Raw genomic sequence first — 21,280 nt, 5'->3', positions numbered from 1 at the left:
TGCAGCCTGCCCTTATCCTTGGCTGTAGCAGCGGCGTACCAGATGGTGATGGAGGAGGTGAGGATGGACTCAATGATGGCTGTGTAGAAGTGCACCATCATAGTCTTTGGCAGGTTGAATTTCTTCAGCTGCCGCAGGAAGAACATCCTCTGCTGGGCTTTCTTGATGAGGGAGCTGATGTTTGGCTCCCACTTGAGATCCTGGGAGATGATGGTTCCCAGGAAGCGGAAAGATTCCACAGTGTCAATTGTGGAGTCACAGAGGGTGATGGGGGCAGGTGGGGCTGGGTTCTGCCTGAAGTTCACAACCATCTCCACTGTCTTTAGAGCGTTGAGCTCAAGGCTGTTCTGGCTGCACCAGTCCAACAGATGGTCCACTTCCCATCTGTACGCGGACTCGTCACCATCAGAGATGAGTCCGATCAGGGTGGTGTCGTCCGCAAACTTCAGAAGCTTGACAGACTGGTGACTGGAGGTGCAGCTGTTGGTGTACAGGGAGAAGAGCAGAGGAGAGAGAACACAGCCTTGGGGGGAACCGGTGCTGATGGTCAGGGAGTCAGAGACATGCTTCCCCAGCCTCACGCGCTGCTTCCTGTCAGACAGGAAGTCAGTGATCCACCTGCAGGTGGAGTCGGGCACACTCAGCTGGGAGAGCTTCTCCTGGAGCAGAGCTGGGACGATGGTGTTGAAGGCAGAGCTGAAATCCACAAACAGGATCCTGGCGTAGGTTCCTGTGGAGTCCAGGTGCCGGAGGATGAAGTGAAGGGCTAGGTTGACTGCATCATCTACAGACCTGTTGGCTCTGTAGGCAAACTGCAGGGGGTCCAGGAGGGGGTCGGTGATGTCTTTTAGGTGTGAGAGCACAAGGCGCTCAAAGGACTTCATCACCACAGAGGTCAGGGCGACGGGTCTGAAGTCATTAAGCCCTGTGGTCCTTGGCTTCTTGGGAACAGGGACGATGGTGGAGGACTTGAAGCAGGCTGGCACATGACATGTCTCCAGTGAGGTGTTAAAAATGTCTGTGAAGACTGGAGACAGCTGATCAGCGCAGTGCTTCAGGCTGGCTGGTGAGACAGAATCCGGACCAGCAGCTTTCCGGGGGTTCTGTCTCCTGAAGAGTTTGTTGACGTCCCTCTCCTGGATGGAAAGAGCCGTCCTCGGCGTGGGTAGGGGGCTGGTGGGGGTTGGAGGTGCCAAGGCCCCTCTTGAGGTTGGGGAGGTGGGGGTGGTGGATTGTGGCTGCAGCTGTTGGGGGGCGTCGTGGGAGATGGTTGCAGGACTGTCCCTTTGTCTTTCAAAACGGCAGTAGAACTCGTTCAGGTCGTTGGCGAGGCGTCGGTCGTTGATGGAGTGGGGGGCTTTCGGCTTGTAGTTGGTGATTTGCTTGAGCCCTTTCCAGACAGACGCAGAGTCGTTGGCTGAGAACTGGATTTGGAGCTTCTCAGAGTACAGTCGTTTGGCCTCTTTCACTGCCTTGCCAAACTTGTACTTTGCCTCTCTGTATATGTCTTTGTCCCCACTCCTGAAGGCCTCTTCCTTATCCAGTCTTAACCTTCTGAGTTTAGCTGTGAACCAGGGTTTGTCGTTGTTGTAACTCACCCTGGTGCATGATGGTACACAGCTGTCCTCACAGAAGCTGATGTAGGAAGTCACAGCCTCTGTGTACTCGTCCAGACTGTTGGTAGTAGTCCTGAACACATCCCAGTCTGTACAGCCTAAACACGCCTGGAGATTCTCCACAGCCTCACTGCTCCACTTCCTTGACGTCCTCACAACAGGTTTGCAGAGCTTTAGTTTCTGCCTGTATGCAGGAATCAGGTGGACCATGATGTGGTCGGATTGGCCCAGTGCAGCACGTGGGACGGCGTGATAAGAGTCTCTGATGGTGGTGTAACAGTGATCCAGAATGTTGTCCTCTCTGGTCGGACATTTTATAAACTGTCTGTATTTGGGAAGTTCGTGGGTGAGATTACCTTTGTTAAAGTCACCAGCGACGATTACTAAGGAGTCCGGGTTGGTCCGCTCCACACTCAGTATCTGGTCGGCGAGCATGCGCTGTGCGACCTGCACGTTAGCTTGCGGTGGGATGTAAACACCGACCAGGATGAACGAAGCGAACTCACGCTTGTATCCCCAAGATATTCCAGACTCAAAAATCCAGGAACAATTTCAGAGGTACTGGTATTTTCCACAAAGCCAGTGAGGACAAGTTTAAAAAGCAGGTGTATATCCATCAGAGGGGTTAATTTATGGAATTGCCAGGATGATCAATTTAAGTGTTCTAAAATGATTCATATATTTTAAAAAAGGTGCAAATCCAGCATCATAGAAAGTTACAGAAAACATGATTAATAGTATTTAGAAGCAAAGAAAAAGGTAAAGGGAAGAAAATTAAATAATAATAATACTAATTAGAGTGATTTGACACATTTTTAACAAAACAGATAATATTGATGAACATGATACATTTTCACATTAATAATGACAAAATTGTTATAATCATTACATAACCAGTGTTCATTCATGGTTGTGCTCTTACACATTACTAATAACCCACCCAACTCTACAGTATGAAAAAGAAAAAAAAAAAAAAAAAAGAATTACAGCAATTGTGTGCCTGCAAGTGAACTTTTTTTTATGTGAGGGATTAGAAGGGAGCAGGTATTTGAGTAACTTGGGACATCACCTCATAGGTCCATCCACAAAGAAACCAGAGCAGCCAAGACATATAAATCCAGGTCAGGGTGTCTTGGCAGTTGCACTAACAGTGTTTGTCACAACTGCCCACTTTCCATGTCAAGCTCAAATGAGAGAAGTCAGAGAAATATGGGATTACCATGAGTTATTTATGAAGCTGAAACCCAAGAACCCTCTTTATGAAATCATCTCCGCTGATTGGGGCGTTTTTTCCTTTTTTTCTTTCTCGCTGCATAGCATCTGATATGATTTTATATGGGTTGACATCAAAGTCGCCTGTGTAAAGTATGAGTAGTTTTACACACGTTCAATCAAAATACTGATCTTTATCGGCATTATGCTGATCGACGCCAGCTGACTGTTTTGAAACAGATACTGAAGCTTTCATAGTCAGAATGGATTTTTCAGTTTCAAAATACATCAAGGGGATGGGGGGGATGGGTGCAGACATGAGGCCGTACCACTAAGAAGTTCTTCAAGCTGGTTATTCTCAAGTAAAATTGAGTAAGAAATATATAATTTTTTACCTTTTTAATAATGTCCTTCTGTATAATGATATCTTACTGTTTGTGGCACAATTCAATTTTGAAATAATACCAGCAATTTCGGTCAAGTTTTTAGAGCGTAAAATACAAAGTATATGTTTAGTTTCATTAAACAAAAGAACACAGTGTTGCTGCAACAGTTATACATTCTCAGTTGTAAATCTACACCGAGCAGAGAAATACACAAGGACACAATCAATGGCAGCTCATAGTTAATGAACTTTCTGACCTTTAGGAAAATGTACACTGCTTAACCAGTTTCTGAGTATTTAATAATTCAGGTACACCGTAAGAGAGAAGCACAGAGGAGCATTTTTCACCCTGTCCAGTCTACAATATTATTTTTGCTCAGACGCAGGGCTTGACATTTTATTTCGGACAACAGAAGACAATAACAACAAAGCTCATTATGGGAACTTTAATGTGGTGTCGGTTTTAATAAAAAGACTGAATGAATCTTGAATGTTGGATTAATGATGAGATCTAAGCATAACAACACGTTGCTTTTGAAACGTCTTAGACATATTAAGTCTTTGATGCTGGTATTTTTGCTGAAGAAGTCACGGCAGAGAGCGGTGAGGCGATACAGCAGTAGCTTGAGCTGCCATTGAGAGCTTCTGAATGGGAGATCATGGGTGCATTATTGATGAGTTTCAGTTTAAGTTTCAGCTCTAGAGGAAATGATAAGATGTAATGCAATGGTCCACTGTGATCATGTACAGCTTTGTCCAACATATAGTGTTGTCAGTGGCTAAAATGGCAACCTGCTACCCCAGTATATCACTTTTTCTTACCTTGCTGTAGGTAGAGCTCTGCTTAAACTTAAAGTTTTCAAGTTCCCACCCTAAGAAAATCTACTTAAATGCTCTCTAAAGTTCTGATTTGGAAAGTCAGAGATCCTAAGCTTGAAATCCAATATGGCTACCATTAAATAGGACATAGTGATCATTCCACTAATAAAACGTTCATCTTGCCTACTGATAGAAAGTTTATTAGTACAACAGCATTCACACACAAGGTAATTCAAAGTGTTTAACAGGATAATTAAGACACACAGATAAAAAAAAAAACTACAATAAAAACAAGAAATGCATTGAAAAAATAATACTGACATCTAATCATCACATAAAAATAGGGAAATATTCAAATGTAGATTTCAAACAAATAAATAGCTGAGGCATGGTGAAAAATGAATTGATAAATGAATCTTGTTGGTTTCGAGTTGGAATCGAGCTGGTTTCAAAGCTGAGCAACAATAAAATTAAATGCTGCCTCGCCTTATTTGGTTCTGGTCCTGGGAATGAGTCTCCGACAATATAAAGGGTCTTGATGGTTTATATAACTGGGAAATGTATGCAGGCCCAATATTTTCAAATCTATCATTTTCACAAACAGTGACATAAGGACTAATGTGAAATGATACATTTTCCTGGTGTTGGTCGGGACTCTGGCTGCAGTACTTTGGAATGAGCTGCAGCTGTCTGATTGATTTCTTTTATAGAAACTGGTAAGGACACATTACACTTATACAACCTACTGAAAATAAAAGCATGCTCTGTTTTTCTCTGTGTCCAGTTTTAAAAGCAAACCCTCTTACTCAATGTTTTTAAAATCGCATTAGGGTGAGTTGGCATTAAATTCCATAGGGATGTTATAATGTAGGTCTGACTCCATAATGACACCTTGGGTTTCTTGCAATACTTTAGCCTTTGGGATGTTTGGGACAAAAAACACTAACTTCAGTATTTTCTGCATTAAGCTAGAGGAAATTATGTCCCATCCACTCTGATAATGCACACACTGACCCAGTGACAATAAGGGACTGTAGTCAGATTGTGGCAGAAATATAAAATTGTATGACATCAGCATAAGTATAACAGGAGATGTTGTACTCCATAATCCAGTAGCAACATAGAGATGTTAAATAAAAATGGCTCAAGAATGGAGACATGAAGAACCCCACATGTGATCTTTGTTCGCTCAGATTTATTAATGCCAAATGACAAAAAGAGTTTTCGGTCTGCGGAACAAAGGTTTTGTGTATTTTTATCGTATTAAAAATCCAATTTCCCTTATTTATGTTTTGCATATACTGGTCCTTCTCAAAATATTAGCATATTGTGATAAAGTTCATTATTTTCCATAATGTCATGATGAAAATTTAACATTCATATATTTTAGATTCATTGCACACTAACTGAAATATTTCAGGTCTTTTATTGTCTTAATACTGATGATTTTGGCATACAGCTCATGAAAACCCAAAATTCCTATCTCACAAAATTAGCATATCATTAAAAGGGTCTCTAAACAAGCTATGAACCTAATCATCTGAATCAACGAGTTAACTCTAAACACCTGCAAAAGATTCCTGAGGCCTTTAAAACTCCCAGCCAGGTTCATCACTCAAAACCCCAATCATGGGTAAGACTGCCGACCTGACTGCTGTCCAGAAGGCCACTATTGACACCCTCAAGCAAGAGGGTAAGACACAGAAAGAAATTTCTGTACGAATAGGCTGTTCCCAGAGTGCTGTATCAAGGCACCTCAGTGGGAAGTCTGTGGGAAGGAAAAAGTGTGGCAGAAAACGCTGCACAACGAGAAGAGGTGACCGGACCCTGAGGAAGATTGTGGAGAAGGGCCGATTCCAGACCTTGGGGGACCTGCGGAAGCAGTGGACTGAGTCTGGAGTAGAAACATCCAGAGCCACCGTGCACAGGCGTGTGCAGGAAATGGGCTACAGGTGCCGCATTCCCCAGACCTGGGCTACAGAGAAGCAGCACTGGACTGTTGCTCAGTGGTCCAAAGTACCTTTTTCGGATGAAAGCAAATTCTGCATGTCATTCAGAAATCAAGGTGCCAGAGTCTGGAGGAAGACTGGGGAGAAGGAAATGCCAAAATGCCAGAAGTCCAGTGTCAAGTACCCACAGTCAGTGATGGTCCGGGGTGCCGTGTCAGCTGCTGGTGTTGGTCCACTGTGTTTTATCAAGGGCAGGGTCAATACAGCTAGCTATCAGGAGATTTTGGAGCACTTCATGCTTCCATCTGCTGAAAAGCATTATGCAGATGAAGATTTCATTTTTCAACACGACCTGGCACCTGCTCACAGTGCCAAAACCACTGGTAAATGGTTTACTGACCATGGTATCACTGTGCTCAATTGGCCTGCCAACTCTCCTGACCTGAACCCCATAGAGAATCTGTGGGATATTGTGAAGAGAACGTTGAGAGACTCAAGACCCAACACTCTGGATGAGCTAAAGGCCGCTATTGAAGCATCCTGGGCCTCCATAAGACCTCAGCAGTGCCACAGGCTGATTGCCTCCATGCCACGCCGCATTGAAGCAGTAATGTCTGCCAAAGGATTCCCGACTAAGTATTGAGTGCATAACTGTACATGATTATTTGAAGGTTGACGTTTTTTGTATTAAAAACACTTTTCTTTTATTGGTCGGATGAAATATGCTAATTTTGTGAGATAGGAATTTTGGGTTTTCATGAGCTGTATGCCAAAATCATCCATATTAAGACAATAAAAGACCTGAAATATTTCAGTTAGTGTGCAATGAATCTAAAATATAGGAATGTTAAATTTTCACCATGACATTATGGAAAATAATGAACTTTATCACAATATGCTAATATTTTGAGAAGGACCTGTATGTTTGTCTGCCCTGTGTGTCTCTGTGTTGCCTTGTAATGCACTGGTAACAAGTCCAGAGTGACCTCTACCTCTCGCCCAATGACCGCTGGAGATAGGTACCAGGTACAGACAATAGATTGATGGAGGGTTTGATTGCAAAATGGTCCTAATAGGCAAATGAAGCACAGGTTTACAAATAGCATAAAGGGGTTGCGATTGTGATAGATTTTGACATTGCTGGCAGAATTCCACCCACTGCAGAGGACTGTAGTACATGCCGCAGGTAAAGAGTTTATTGCATCTCCATCCTTTAATAAAATAAATCTAATTTATTTTTATACTCCAACATGAATGGAAATTGATAGGGATTTTCATTGGCACCCTCCGATTAATCTAGTCTTTGGTTCTGGGAACTAGAACCTTTAAAGTTGGAAGGAGTGTCACAGTTTGTTGTTGCTGCAGATAACAGACCTCATGGTAATATCAAGCACATAAACATAAAAGGGGGTGTCACACATACATTGTGATTAGGTTGTGTTGCTAACATTACTTAGTCTGCTTGTGAGGCATTACTGCTCTGTAGTTGGATGCTGTGAAGGTGTGGTAAGGCGTATTCGTCACTTCCTGTTTTCACTTTTGCACTCGGTGGATTGTTTGGTTTGTGAAGGCTCTCTCGTTTGATCTGATTTCTCTCTACTGTGATATCTCTTACTTGCTATAATACATAAGCACGTTAAAACACATACTTTATTTTGCTGCATTTAACGTTTGGGGACTCTCGGTGTCCTACACGGTTTATTAAGTAACGATAAGGGGTTGTTAGCTTAGCGTTAGCTTTAGCTCCACCATGACTACCCGTTCTGCTGTTTTTCTCTCTGAGTCTCCTCCTCTCTCTTGCTCTCTGTGTCAGATGTTCAGTTACTCCTCTGCCTCCTTTAGTGATAATTGTACGTGTAATAATTTTTGTAGCTTTGGAGGCGAGGGTGTCGGAATTGGAGGCTGGTGAAAAACCAGCAGATAGCTGAGTCTCCCTTAGCCAGCGTGGAGCCACCGAGGGTAGCTCCTCGTAGCACCCTTCAGCAGAGCCAGCGCAGCCGGGGCCTCAGGTCAGCTGGGTGATGGTACGTAGAATACATAGTCCTAGATCCCAGCCCACAGGTCACCACCAACCCATCTGCGTTTCTAACAGATTTTTCCCACTCAGTGACACACCCGCTGAGAAGCCAACTCTGGTAACTGGTAGCTCCATAGTCAGAAACGTGGCACTAGAGACACCAGCGACCATAGTCAAATGTCTGCCAGGGGCCAGAACCGGCAACATCAAATCCTACCTGAAACTGCTGGGTAAGGATAAGCGTAAATACAGTAAGATTGTTATTCACGCTGGCGGTAATGACACCCGGTTATGTCAATTGGAGGTCACCAAAGTTAGTGTAGCTTCGGTGTGTAAATTTGCCAAAACAATGTCGGACTCCGTAATTTTCTCTGGTCCCCTCCCGATCTGATTACTGACGACATGTTTAGCTGCATAGTGTCATTCAACCGCTGGCTGTCTAGGTGGGGTCCAGAAAACTATTTTTAGATCAGTTTTCAGACCTTTTTATCTGATTTAGTGTTAAGTACAGATAAGGTTATTATAGTGGGGGATTTTAACATTCATGTTGACACTGAAAGTGATAGCCTAAATATAGCCTTTAATGCTATCTTAGACTCAATTGGCTTTGCTCAAAACATTAACAAACCTACCCACCTTTGTCTTCATTCTCTGGACCTTGTGCTGACATATGGTATTGAGTGTAAAAACAAAACAATATTTTCTCATAACCCTGTCCTGTCTGACCATTTTTTAATAACCTTTGAGTTTAATTTAACCAAGTACTCTGTACCTGAAAGAAAATTTCATTATAGTAGATCATTATCAGACAATGCTGTAACAACCTTTAAAGAATCTGTTCCACTTTTAATTTTCTCATTATCACAGAAAAACATAGAGGAGGGCAATAATTTTGTTTATTCCCCTTCACAAATTGATTCTCTTGTTGATAGTGTTTCTTCATCATTGCGTGATGCATTAGACAATGCAGCCCCCTTGAAAAAGAAGGTAATTATTCATAGGAGGCTGGCTCCCTGGTTTAATTCAGAGCTGCGTACTTCAAAGCACAATGTTAGAAAATTGGAGAGAAAATGGCATTCTGCTCACCTAGAGGATTCCTACTTAATCTGGAAAAATAGCCTACTGTTGTATAAAAGGACACTTCACCAAGGTAGAACAGCTTATTTCTAATCATTAATGGAAGAGAACAAGAACAATCCAGAATAGAATTTAAAATTCTCCTCCTCACATATAAAGCCCTTAATAAGATCTTATTGTTCCATATGTTCCTAACAGAGCACTTCGTTCTCAGACTGCATGTTTACTGGTGGTTCCTAGAGTCTCTAGAAGTAGAATGGGAGGCGGATCCTTTGGTTATCAGGCTCCGCTCCTGTGGAACCAGCTGCCAGTTTTAGTTCGTGAGGCAGACACCCTGTCTACTTTTAAGGCTAGGCTTAAAACTTTCCTTTTTGATAAAGCTTATAGTTAAAATGGCTTAGGTTATCCTGAGCTATCTCTGTAGTTATGCTGCTATAGGCTTAGGCTGCTGGAGGACATAATGACCACTTTCACCCTCTTTGCTACATTCTCACACTACTCTCCAATTTTGCATTATTTGCTGTTATTTCAGAACTTTATGTTCTCTCTCTTTTCTCTGTCTAGAAACTACCTCTGGCCTGACTCTGTGTCTACCTGTGATACTTTTCTGGAGAGAGGCATCGCCCGAGCTTCTGCTGGCAAAAACTTAATGCTCACCCTCTACTGATGATCCACATGGCCTGGCCCTTTCTCTCTCCTAGACATAGCTACTGACTGAGCTTCTACTGGGACTAACTCTATGTGCTTTCTTTCAGACTCTAACCTTGAAAACTGGGTTTATCTATTGTTTCTTTCTAGATGAAACGACTAAAAGAGCTACATCCATTAACATTTACTTTTCCTTCCAATAGAAAGTACTCCTGGATCAGTGCTTCTGTGTTCTTTTTGTGTCTCTGCTCTGTTCTCTCAAACCCCTGGTCGGTCGTGGCAGATGGCCGCTCACACTGAGCCTGGTTCTGCTGGAAGTTTCTTCCTGTTAAAAGGGAGTTTTTCCTCTCCACTGTCACTACATGCATGCTCAGTATGAGGGATTGCTGCAAAGTCAACGCCAGTGACTGTCCACTATCGCTACATGCTCATCCAAGAGGAGTGGCTGCTACAAATCTCTGACTCGATGCAATCTGCTGGGTTTCCTTAGATAGAAAAACTTTTTATCCAATTTGAATAAATAACTGATCTTGACTGCACTGTTCAATGGTTAGGATTAATTGGAATGTATGTACCTGACTTTGTGAAGTGCCTTGAGACAACGTGTTGTGAATTGGCGCTATATAAATAAACTGAATTGAATTGAGAGAGTTGCTGGTTTTCTGGCACAAAGATTTTAGAAAGAGTGGCTAATCAATTTTAGGTCCACAGTATGAATTTTTCTCATAGACAATGGATTTTATGTTTATGTAGAACAGGAAATAGCAGCTTTAACTTCTGCTTAGCTTTAACTTATGTTTTATACTGAATATCTTTCAATTACACTGTTTAAATGGGTTTTCATAGCATGTTACATGCTTAGATAGTTAGTATAACTGAGTATGAAAATGAAAAGAACAAGCAATTTGAGACATATAAAATGGATAAAATCTGTCCCCTTACCCAACTTGGTTATTATTGCTGTGCATATGGTGTTTTCTAGGCCTACACATGTAATCAATGCCCCTAGGCAATTTCAAACGTGATCACTTTGGATGGATTATTGCTTGGAAGCAGGGCTTTTACATTGATCCCCTCATCATGTCAATCACAGACAGTCACAACTCTGAACTCTTCAGATTCCACACATCAGCAAGCCCTGTTCCAATCAGGCTACATCAAAAACAGCATGAGTGAAGATGCTGTTGGAGGATGTGCTGAGGTTGGCTTTCTTGTGCTTTTTTATGTTCACTGTAATGTACTTCAAGGAACAGTCCAATTTCAGTGATCTGCATCATTCTGCTTTCTGCACTGCTTCTCTATCACTTTTTTGCCTTTGAGAAAATCTTCAGCAAAGGCCTAGAATGATTGAGAATGCAAATGCTACTTTGATATTACCCATTTTAAAAAATGACAATGTTAATCTGTGAATGATCTCCCTCTTATTACACATCTGGATTTCTAAGTCTGATCCAAAATAGTTGTAAGTCAACAAGAACAGTCTGTGCAATATCTGTAGGTGACTACTGCTAAGTCTAGTTTTTTTAAGACTTGATTTTATTTATTCCTGCAGTTGCAACAAGGGCTGAAACCTTATCTAATGAACAACAGATAGCAGAAGCTGGTTGAAATCAGTGTTTGGAAACTAGGACTGGCTGGTGAAACATAGAGTGAGTTGTAATACCCTCATTTTCTCCCAGCTGGAGCAGACTAGAAGCATGTAACCGATAGTGTCTGCATTCATATTTTACTACCACAGACCAGGTGTCATATTTCAGCCCTCTTACAGGAACTGAACTGATTTGACAAAGGTAGAGCATAAGACATGTAAAGAATTAGTGTATTGAGACTGTGTACTCTGTATTGAGACTTTGTTTAAAATCAGTCTAATTCATGCTGACGACATGTTTATATGTTTATCACTTCTTTCTTGCTGAAACCCTATAGTGTGGTTCTAACAACCAACACAATCTCAAAAAGGAAAATAACTGTAAGAAAAGTGACAATATCTTCATATGGGAATAAAATCTATCTAAAATTGTGCCTTTGGGTCTGCTAAAGCTGATGATCATTAATTTCAAGGGTAATTTGTTGAAATATGATAAAACCATATTTCCAATTCAGCTCGTTTTGATTCCACAAGCATGAAAGGAAAGTAATTTGTGCTTTAGCAAAAACAAAATAAATTTAAAAAATCGATAGATTTTGTCACAGTTTCAAAACTTTACATAACATTGTTTGCGGACCAACAGAAGGCATTTTCGAATGCATAGTGACATGAAGGATTAAATCTTTTTTGCGACAGAATGTGAAGCAGGTGGGATGAGAGTCAGCTTCTCAAAAATCTGAAGTCCTGGTTCTTAACAGGAAAAATGTGGACTGCTCCCTCCTGGACAGAGAGTCTATGCCAAGTGGTGGTAGAGTTGAGCAGAAAATGGGCAGATGCTATAATGCATGTGCTGCCCCAAGTTTACTGTTACTCCAACAACCCATTCTTAGACAAGTGAAAGATGATGGATGCATGGATGGGTAAAGAAAAATGTGTTCCTCAGCTTAACATTAGTTTTCACTTTTAAAATAGTAAAAAGTTTTCTTTTTTTTGTTTGATGGTGAAAATATCCTAGTGAAAAAATGAAAAAGAAAATGTCCAAGTGAAACCTTTAGTACCTTCACTAGACCAAGAAATTTTCAGTAGAAGTTCACAAATCACACATTAAATCAGAGGTGGAGTTTGGTTTAATGAAAGGAAAAGAACAACACCACAAATATACGGGCATGTGGATACATTAAGAGCATGGACAACCAACCTGATTAAAGCTGATATAAGCCAGCGTTAACCATTGAATAACTCAATTATAAATCTCAGTTTTCTCATAGTGGCCTCTGATAATGAGGAAGCTCCTCTTGGTCATATCACTGAGGTGAAGCCTAATCATTAAATTGTTAAAGTAAGTCATGACAGTTTATTGGCATGGAATTCCATAATGGCTCAGATCAATAGCAACCCAGGAGGGATTTCTCACAGTAGGATTTGATGTATTTGAGTAAGTGCCACTAAAAGGAAGTAGGCTTATGAGAGGACGTCTTTACCAAGCAATTATATATTACTAGGAGTCATTTTGACACGCTGAGAATCATTGCAAAATGAAGGTAAACTGCTTCTGAAGTTATGACGCATGAAAATAGCTGCTCAAAAGTCTGCTTAGTGAGGCCATCAAAAGTCATGCAAACAATTTGAGCAAATAAAGCCAACAATAAGACTAAATCAGGCTTGTGCCCTTTTCACCCTTCTACCACATTTGAAATATCTGTGGTTGGAATAATATAAGGCTTAAGGAAGCAGGTTGTGAGATAAAAGAGCCACATCACAATGATGATCTCTATTGATCCACAACCTTGAGAACACAGAAGAGGTCTGGCATTTGTCATGTCAAAGCTGAACCCAATAGCTGATTCACAACGCACTCTGATGAATTGGCCCTGTTCACCAAGTTTGTTTAATTGATGACATGTTCGCTTTCAGTTGGACCACCACTATGTTTCATGCATACATTGATTTTCTAAAGGACCCTCACCTTCTCCTGCACTTCTTTTCCTTGCTTTTCTTAGACACCTTAGTGCATATTACAAACCCACCACCACCTTGACTAGACCTCAACTGCAGAGAAAAGCAGTGTGCCTTGAACTGGCATGTCAACTGCTTGTCAAGCTTTTAGAAATGATTGGTCAGCATAGGGGTTTAGTTCTTATATAAACCAAGTTCATTCACTGTACGTTTTTACAGGAACTGGACAAAAGGTAATTTTTCCTCACATAAAAGTCTCCAGATAAATCTGATTTTACCATTTGCAGGTTTACACCAAGGGGTTGAGATGTCTTAATTGCTATAGTGACAGAAGAAGCAAGGCCTGAGTGGCCTTTCATTCATTGATTTTGGGTTCACTCTTCAAACATCGAAGTACTACTGTTACGATTTCAAAGCAACTAAAAAAACATGCATTTTGTTTTCTTATAATTGTTTTTGATTTTCCTAAAAATCAATATTATGTCCAGCTTGATGTTTTTCAATGTATTACCCGAGGTACCATCATTATTAATCTATAGTTGTATCCCGTTTGACCTCTTCCCCCTACTTTGTACCCCTACTTCATTTTCCACATTCAAGCCAGGGGTCGGGGATTTCCTAATTACTTTCTTTGATGAAGGGGGAGGGCTAAGGGGTGGCACAATCTCATTTTTAGATCACAATTGTAAAACAAAAACGATGAAGCCTGAGCCTCTAAATACACTCACAATTCTAAGCATTTGGTCTGTTTAAAATATTTTTACTGACACAGTAACCTCTACAATGCCTCATTTTGATGTCTTCTGATATAGAAATGGTGTGTTGATTGGTATTTGCAAGAACACATATGAGCAAAAGTGAATTGAATTACTCAATTGAAACTATTTTACTGCAACAGTAATCGTGTATAGCAATTTTTTTATTTTAATGTTTGTTAAACATTGTACATAAAAATAAAAATGACAGTAAATACTAAGTGACGTTTTCAAGGACATTTGAAGCAATGGGTAGTATATAAAGTATACTTTTTTTAATAAACATACAGTAAAACCAACCTTTTCTCCAACAACATAACAATTCCTATTTCTTCCTATCACACTAATATACATCCATTCTAACACACTGTTCTTTATACATATATTCAATAATGTACTGAGTATTGACATATCAGTTAATTCTCTTATAACAAAATTTATATATTTGTGACTGTTCAATATATGCCATTATACAATACTCCGTGAAGTAATTGTAGTACTAACAGTAACACTATAATTATCACCATCACCATCGTAATAATAATAATAAGAATTTTAATGAAATTGTTCATATCCTGTAAAGACCATTTTTTGTAAAGTAATTTAAACTGTTTAATGTTTGGACATCGCTTGAATTCCACACTCAAACCTTTCCATCGTTTTATGCCATTGGTTGAAATGCAAAAAAAACTCTTTCTTATGGTTCTAACCATGCAAGTTTTGCACTTACATTTCACCCTTAGATTGTAAAGAACTTCTTTAAAAGAAAAAAAAAAAGTTTTTGAATATTTTCCGCAAAACGTTTATTTCATGTCGGTGGTTTTAGTAATTTAGAATCTCCAAATAGTGGGTTTGTGTGATCGAGATAGCCATACTTGTTGATTATTGCTATTTGTATTTTAATTATTGGATGTGATGCAGTTGTGTAATTGTTAACCCATATTTCTGCCCAATAACTGACATAGGGTAAAACTAGGGAACAGTAAAGAATGTTCAGTGTGTTTTGTTTATTAAATCCAAAAATTATTTTTGATAGTTTATTCTGTAGTTTCCAGTTTACCCTATCATCAATATTAACACTCATACATGTTTTTCATGAACCCTTTCAATGTTTACTAAACTTATCTGTATTTTTATTTTTTGTTTTTAAACTGCAGTTTCCAAATAACACTATCTTAAAGTCAATTTAAGGGGAAACTTGTACTCATTGACCACACATTTACTTTGTTTATTTCTTTGTTGACATTGTTTGTGGTTGCTCCATATTATCTTCATCAAAAACATATTTTCACGTCATCAGTAAATAAAACAGTTTTCATTTACATATTCTCTATATACATAATGAAAAACATAGGGCCCAACTCTGACCCTTGAGGTACACCTTTAGCAGTCTCTAAATATTTAGAGCCAACATCTGCCAAATGGATGTATTTTCTTTTATATCAAGTTTCTAAAAAGTAGAGAAAATATTTTATAGTCAAAAACAATTGTTGAGGGTGATTTGGTATATTCTGATTTTATTATTGTTCATCCATAACAAACATAAAACATATTGTTTGCTGACGTCTGCTTCCTGACAGACCGACAGCAGCAGGTGAGACTGGGGAGCATCTTCTCCCGATCCAGATCAATAAGTACTGGTGCCCCCCAGGGGTGTGTTCTATCCCCACTCCTCTTCTCCCTGTATACAAATGACTGCACCTCATCGGACTCATCCGTGAAACTCCTGAAGTTTGCAGATGACACCAATGTCATTGGACTGATCCAGGACGGTGATGAGTCTGCATACAGACAGCAGGTGGATCGGATGGTACACTGGTGCAGTCAGAACTACCTTGAACTGAACCCACTCAAGACTGTGGAAATGATGGTGGACTTTTGGAGAACACCACCCCCATACACCCCCCTCACCATCCTCAACAACACTGTATTGGCCATGGACCACTTCAGGTTCTTAGGAACCACCATCTCTGAGGACTTGAGATGGTCCTCACACATAGACACTGTTTGAAAGAAGGCCCAGCAGAGACTGTACTTCCTGAGGCAACTCAAGTGAGCTGTTGGTCATCTTCTACACTGCCATCATTCAATCTGTCCTGTCTTCATCCATCTCAGTGTGGTTTGGCTCATCCACAAAACAGGACAAGTGCAGACTGCAACAAAAAATCAGGAATGCAGAGAGAATAATCAGAGCTGACCTTCCCTCCATCCAGGACTTATACAGGTCTAGGGTCAGGAAAAGAGCTGCTAAAATCTCTGCAGACCCCACACACCCTGCACATAAACTGTTTAGAGCTTTACCTTCAGGCCGCCGCTACAGAGCACTGTTCACTAAAACCAGCCGCCACAGAGACGGTTTCTTCCCCCAGACTGTTTCTCTGTTGAACATTCAATAGAGTACAAAACAACAGCATACATATGTTGCAAATGCACCTTTTTATTATATATGTGTATATTGTACATTGTAAATATGTATATTCTGTAATGCAAAAACAAAACAATAGAGCAAAGTGTACCGGAGTCAAATTCCTTGTTTGTATGTACGAACTTGGCAATAAAGCTGATTCTGATTCTGTTTCTAATTCTGTTGCAGGCTTAAAAACCTATATTTCACACATGGGAATGGCATTTTGCCTGTTCACATACAAAGAACCGTAGAGGAATGATGATGTTCTGATTTGTTGAAAGAACATATCCCATGAGATATTGTAACCATCTTTACTGCTCTGTGATTGAATAAAATGCCAAGGGATAGGAACAAGTCTATGCGTAAGGGTGTCTTAAATGTAATGTTCATTAAACTTGCAGTCGAGTTCTGGGAATACCATGGTCCTAGCTTGAAAGTTTGAAAAAGCACATCTTACAGGTCCCTGCCCCTTGCTCTCTGCTGTGCTACAGACCTCCCTCCACAGCTCCTTCCCACACCGGAGCCCACGTTGAACGTGGAGGCTAGTAAGCAGGGCTATTGATGACGGCGGATAGACAGCTATGGCAAATTCACTCGTAGGGACAAAACATCAACGATATGCTTTAGATTTACTAGGGCCTGCCCATACTTTGACTACAAACCTGGTCCTCACATCAATAGCATGGCACCATTAGCACAGCTGCAGCACCCTGGCAATCTAGAGCTTGAACAGCAATATAGCGCTATGCAGAGAAGGGGTGTGAGTAGCACGTACACGAACATAATTGACACTGCTCCTTTCTCTGATTGGTTATTTCTGACTGGGAACGGTGTATTTCTGCAAATGGCTGTAGGACCACTGGGAGGAGCCAGAGGAGCTTAATTTTTTTCACAGATTACCTTTCTCATATTCTACTTTCAGGACACAGAGACAGTTTTAACAAAAATGTAAAATATTTTTTTTTTACAAAGGTTACCAACTGCAGCTTTAAGAGGCATCAAAAATTCCATGGCATTTTTTTATAGAAATAGTTTTGGCAAAAAGGATTGTCCAGCATTATGTAATCTGACTTGCTACATTTCATATCAATTAAGATGTTCCTCGACAAGCAGGATAATAAATATGTATACGTCCTGTAAACTAGGTATCTGGTATATTGGACAAATTATGCTATAGAGGTTTCTAGTTTGGATGTTTAATGTAGTTGAATCTTTGGACTTCAAATTGTGGGCTAAGGGTTAAGACAAAATCTAATTGTGTGTGTATGGAGCATAACATCTGGAAATGGCATTTGGTCTAAGAGGTTTGCCAAATTTCAGGCTGAAATACAAACTAGTTTTTGGTAAACCCACTACTCAAGAAAATAGTTTTTAATTTAAATGGATAGTTTACTTTTTTAAATCTGTTAAAAGGTTAAAACTGTTAATATCTGCAGTATAGGGGTATTTATACAAAGCTGATGATAGTTTACATAGAATGGAGGTAGGAGGCTGTGTACCACCCATGATTCTCCTGTGTGAAACATGTACTGAGAACAGACAATGTAAATTCCCTTATTTTTAACTGGCAATTTTTTGTTGTACTTTGAGAATACAATCAGGAATGCAACTAGGATATCATACACTAATGAGTTTTTATCTATTATTAAAAAGATGTAACTACCATGCTCATCGCTTCTGAAACCAAAAATCATACTTGATCTGCTCCCAGCAGTAATGTTAATGCTTTTCTTCATGTCTCTTCTCTGATCAATGGTCGTAGTCCAGCTATGGTCCGTGTTCTTCTTGTTGGCAAAGTGAAATGAGCAAGCATCCTTTCTGTTTCCGCTTTTAGTTTTGATGTTAAAGCCACATTCATCTTGGTTCCTTACTGTTGAAAATCGATTGAAACTGAACCACCGTTCGCAGGTACAATCCTATTTCACTTTGGGTGCATGTTGAAAACATGTTTGCAGGTATAACCGCAAACAACGCAAGAAGTACCAAAGCATAAAAGTGACTGACGCATGTGTAAAAGTGTGACTGTGGAAACAGACAAAACAATGAAGAAGAAATTAAGCTTAACAAACAACTTTACTTCTGCTGTTTTAGCGCAGGTTGCACCCACAAGACTGGGAATAAGGTGGATATTAAATGAAAGTGCTATCTACTGCAGGTATGAAAATAACTACTTATAACCTTTTAACATGAAGTCACTTAAAAAATTCTGAACTATATCACTCAAAGTTCATGCCATGTAACTATACGCGCAGTGACACACTTCATATTGTTTCAGTTACTGATGTTTTCTTTCTTAGCTCTCTGTCTTGTTGAACCTAATGGTCCTAAATGATCTTCAGTATAGGAATGTGATCACTAACTATTGCTGATTGCATTCAGGTAAGCATGTTAAATGTGAAGTGTAAGTGCAGGCAACCTTCTGATGTACTACACTGAATTGTTTATCACTTACTATAGCCAACGGTTAATGTTTTAAATGCCAGCTAGGCTAAAGTGCACTACGCCTCACCAACTCTTAACAACCCATACAGGAAAGAATTTGAATTGGTAACCACACAATGGTTTTTTTTTCCAGGGGATCTGAAGTGCATAACTTTCCTGTCATCTTAAAAACCTCGCATGAAAACTTACATAGTGCAGCCATGCAGCCAGTCAAGCGTTAGCCATGCAGCTTTTGGCCATCAAAGGGAAATTCCAGCGTGATGGGGTTTCAGAAGTTCCCACATATCTTTACCATCCACAGAAAACACTGATTACCACAGGACTGTTATCATGCAGACGCACACACACGCCTACACCTTTCACACTCTCTTAACTTTTAGTTTGCACTTCAGGTAGATGCACATGCTTTAGACAAGCAAAAGTAGGAGAGAGGTGTGGGAGGGAATTTGACAGCCGAATGACCAGGAGACCAAATTTGTGGCATCATTAAAGCAGCTCGGAATTCAAACAAATATAAAGGAAAGCCAATGAAGCACCTCAGCAAGCTGTGGATTGACTCAACGACTGAGACGTGGAAGTGAAGAACAGAAGGCACCAAAGCAACAAAAGCAGAGGAACTGTGCAAAAAAAGGGCACACTTTTGGATTTAAAGCACCTATCTCCTATCCCACAGCCTTGAGAATGGGATTGGATTACTGTCGGTTAGATTTACTCCCGAGGCTCTTCACCACTACATCATCGCAGGGGCCCCTGCCTCTGGATCAATGGGGATATTTACTGCGCCTGTTTCAGGGAGACTTTCACAGTAGGCAGGACATTAAACAAACAGCCGACAGGCCCGTCCCAATGATGGCCTGTATGTTCACACTGTGCTGTGCCCAAATGTCACACACATTCACTTCCAACAGGTAGCAAACAAAAACAAGTGCAGCTAAGAGAAGAAAAAGGTCAACCATATGCTCTGTCTTTTTTTTTTTTTTACTTTTTACAAAAAATGTCAGCTTTCTTCTTAATTCCTCACAAAGAGAAATGCAAAAGCATGTTTATTTAGATAATTAGCCTGGTAACCTCCTCATAAACTATACTTGTTAAAGTCCTCCTAAATGGACATAGCTCAAATGATCCTTTGTCTGGTTTCTATTAAAATTTCTTCACTAGTAAAACAAAATTGCAGGGCTACATTGCATTGTATTCTGTTGCCTAATGGAAAAATAATAAAATTCCAAAAGGAAAATCTGGATAACGATGTTTTTCTATAGAAATAACATTCATACAGAGTCATAGGGTCTAACCTCATGTAACCTCATGTTGAGCAGACAGGCCATCATGGCTGAAATCACTCCAGCAGTTTGACAAGCAACAGGCTATTGAAAATATTATATAAATGTGAGAAGAATCACCATTTAGTGTCCCAGACAACAGCCTCCACATACGCGGATGTCTGCAAAATGATTTGCTAAATGCCAGCGCATGAGTGAAAGCATGAGAGGAATGCATTTTGTTTCCAGACAAATATCAGCGAAAATGAACGCCTTAACAGAGGATAAACAGCCAGCATGAGATTTCTTCATTACTCTGCTATTTCACTGACTAAGCTCCCGTTGATCAGCTGACAGCGCAGTGTCAGACAATGGGTCTACATGCGGGAGCAGCGTGCATTACCGGATCAGCCCCATAGACCTCTCGAGGGCTCTCGAGGAGTTAACTCACATCCATCAACATGAAAAGTAATATCTGTGTAAAAGTGTGAGGGAGGGCTAACAGAAAAATAAACACTCCTGGCTCAGTGGTGAAAGCCCATATAAGCTGGACTTTGATAGAGCAGTCATTGCCTGGCAGCAGTGGTTTATGTCCTGGGTGACTGACTGGTTTTTGCTGAAGGAGTCATAAATGTTATTTTTGCACTGAAGGGGGCTTATTTTTCTTTATTTCACATTTTAACCATATTTAGGTTTCCACATTAAATTAGGATGTAGCTGCACTACTTGATCTCAGTGATTACATCAAGCAGCTGATGTGGATGCACTTTGTTTATGGCTTACACCTCTTTTTCTAAGAATAGCTTTGTTTTTTAATTAGGCAAAAGTAAGACCAGGAGGATTTGTGTCAGAATCTAAAGTTGTACAGATGCGTGTGTGTTTGCACATATGCGCACCATGTGTGTGGTGTCCTGCTTCAGCAGGGCAGGATGCTGAGGGCAGGCTGCCATCAATGCACCAACATATACATTCAGTACCCTGTAAGGTTATTTTACAACATTACTCAGACACAAGGCTTTCTCACACGTCAGCTCCAGTGACACAGCTTTGGTAGACATGTTACCTCGAAAAGGAAGCCTTTATTTAACAAACTCCAAACATGGTACTCAAAACTGATAAGTTTGAATAATGTTCCCTTGTAAAAACCTAA

Source organism: Girardinichthys multiradiatus, chromosome 3, assembly GCF_021462225.1.
Source record: "Girardinichthys multiradiatus isolate DD_20200921_A chromosome 3, DD_fGirMul_XY1, whole genome shotgun sequence".
NCBI lineage: Eukaryota > Metazoa > Chordata > Actinopteri > Cyprinodontiformes > Goodeidae > Girardinichthys > Girardinichthys multiradiatus.
The sequence above is the reverse complement of the archived record's forward strand: the minus strand, read 5'-3'. Positions refer to the sequence as shown.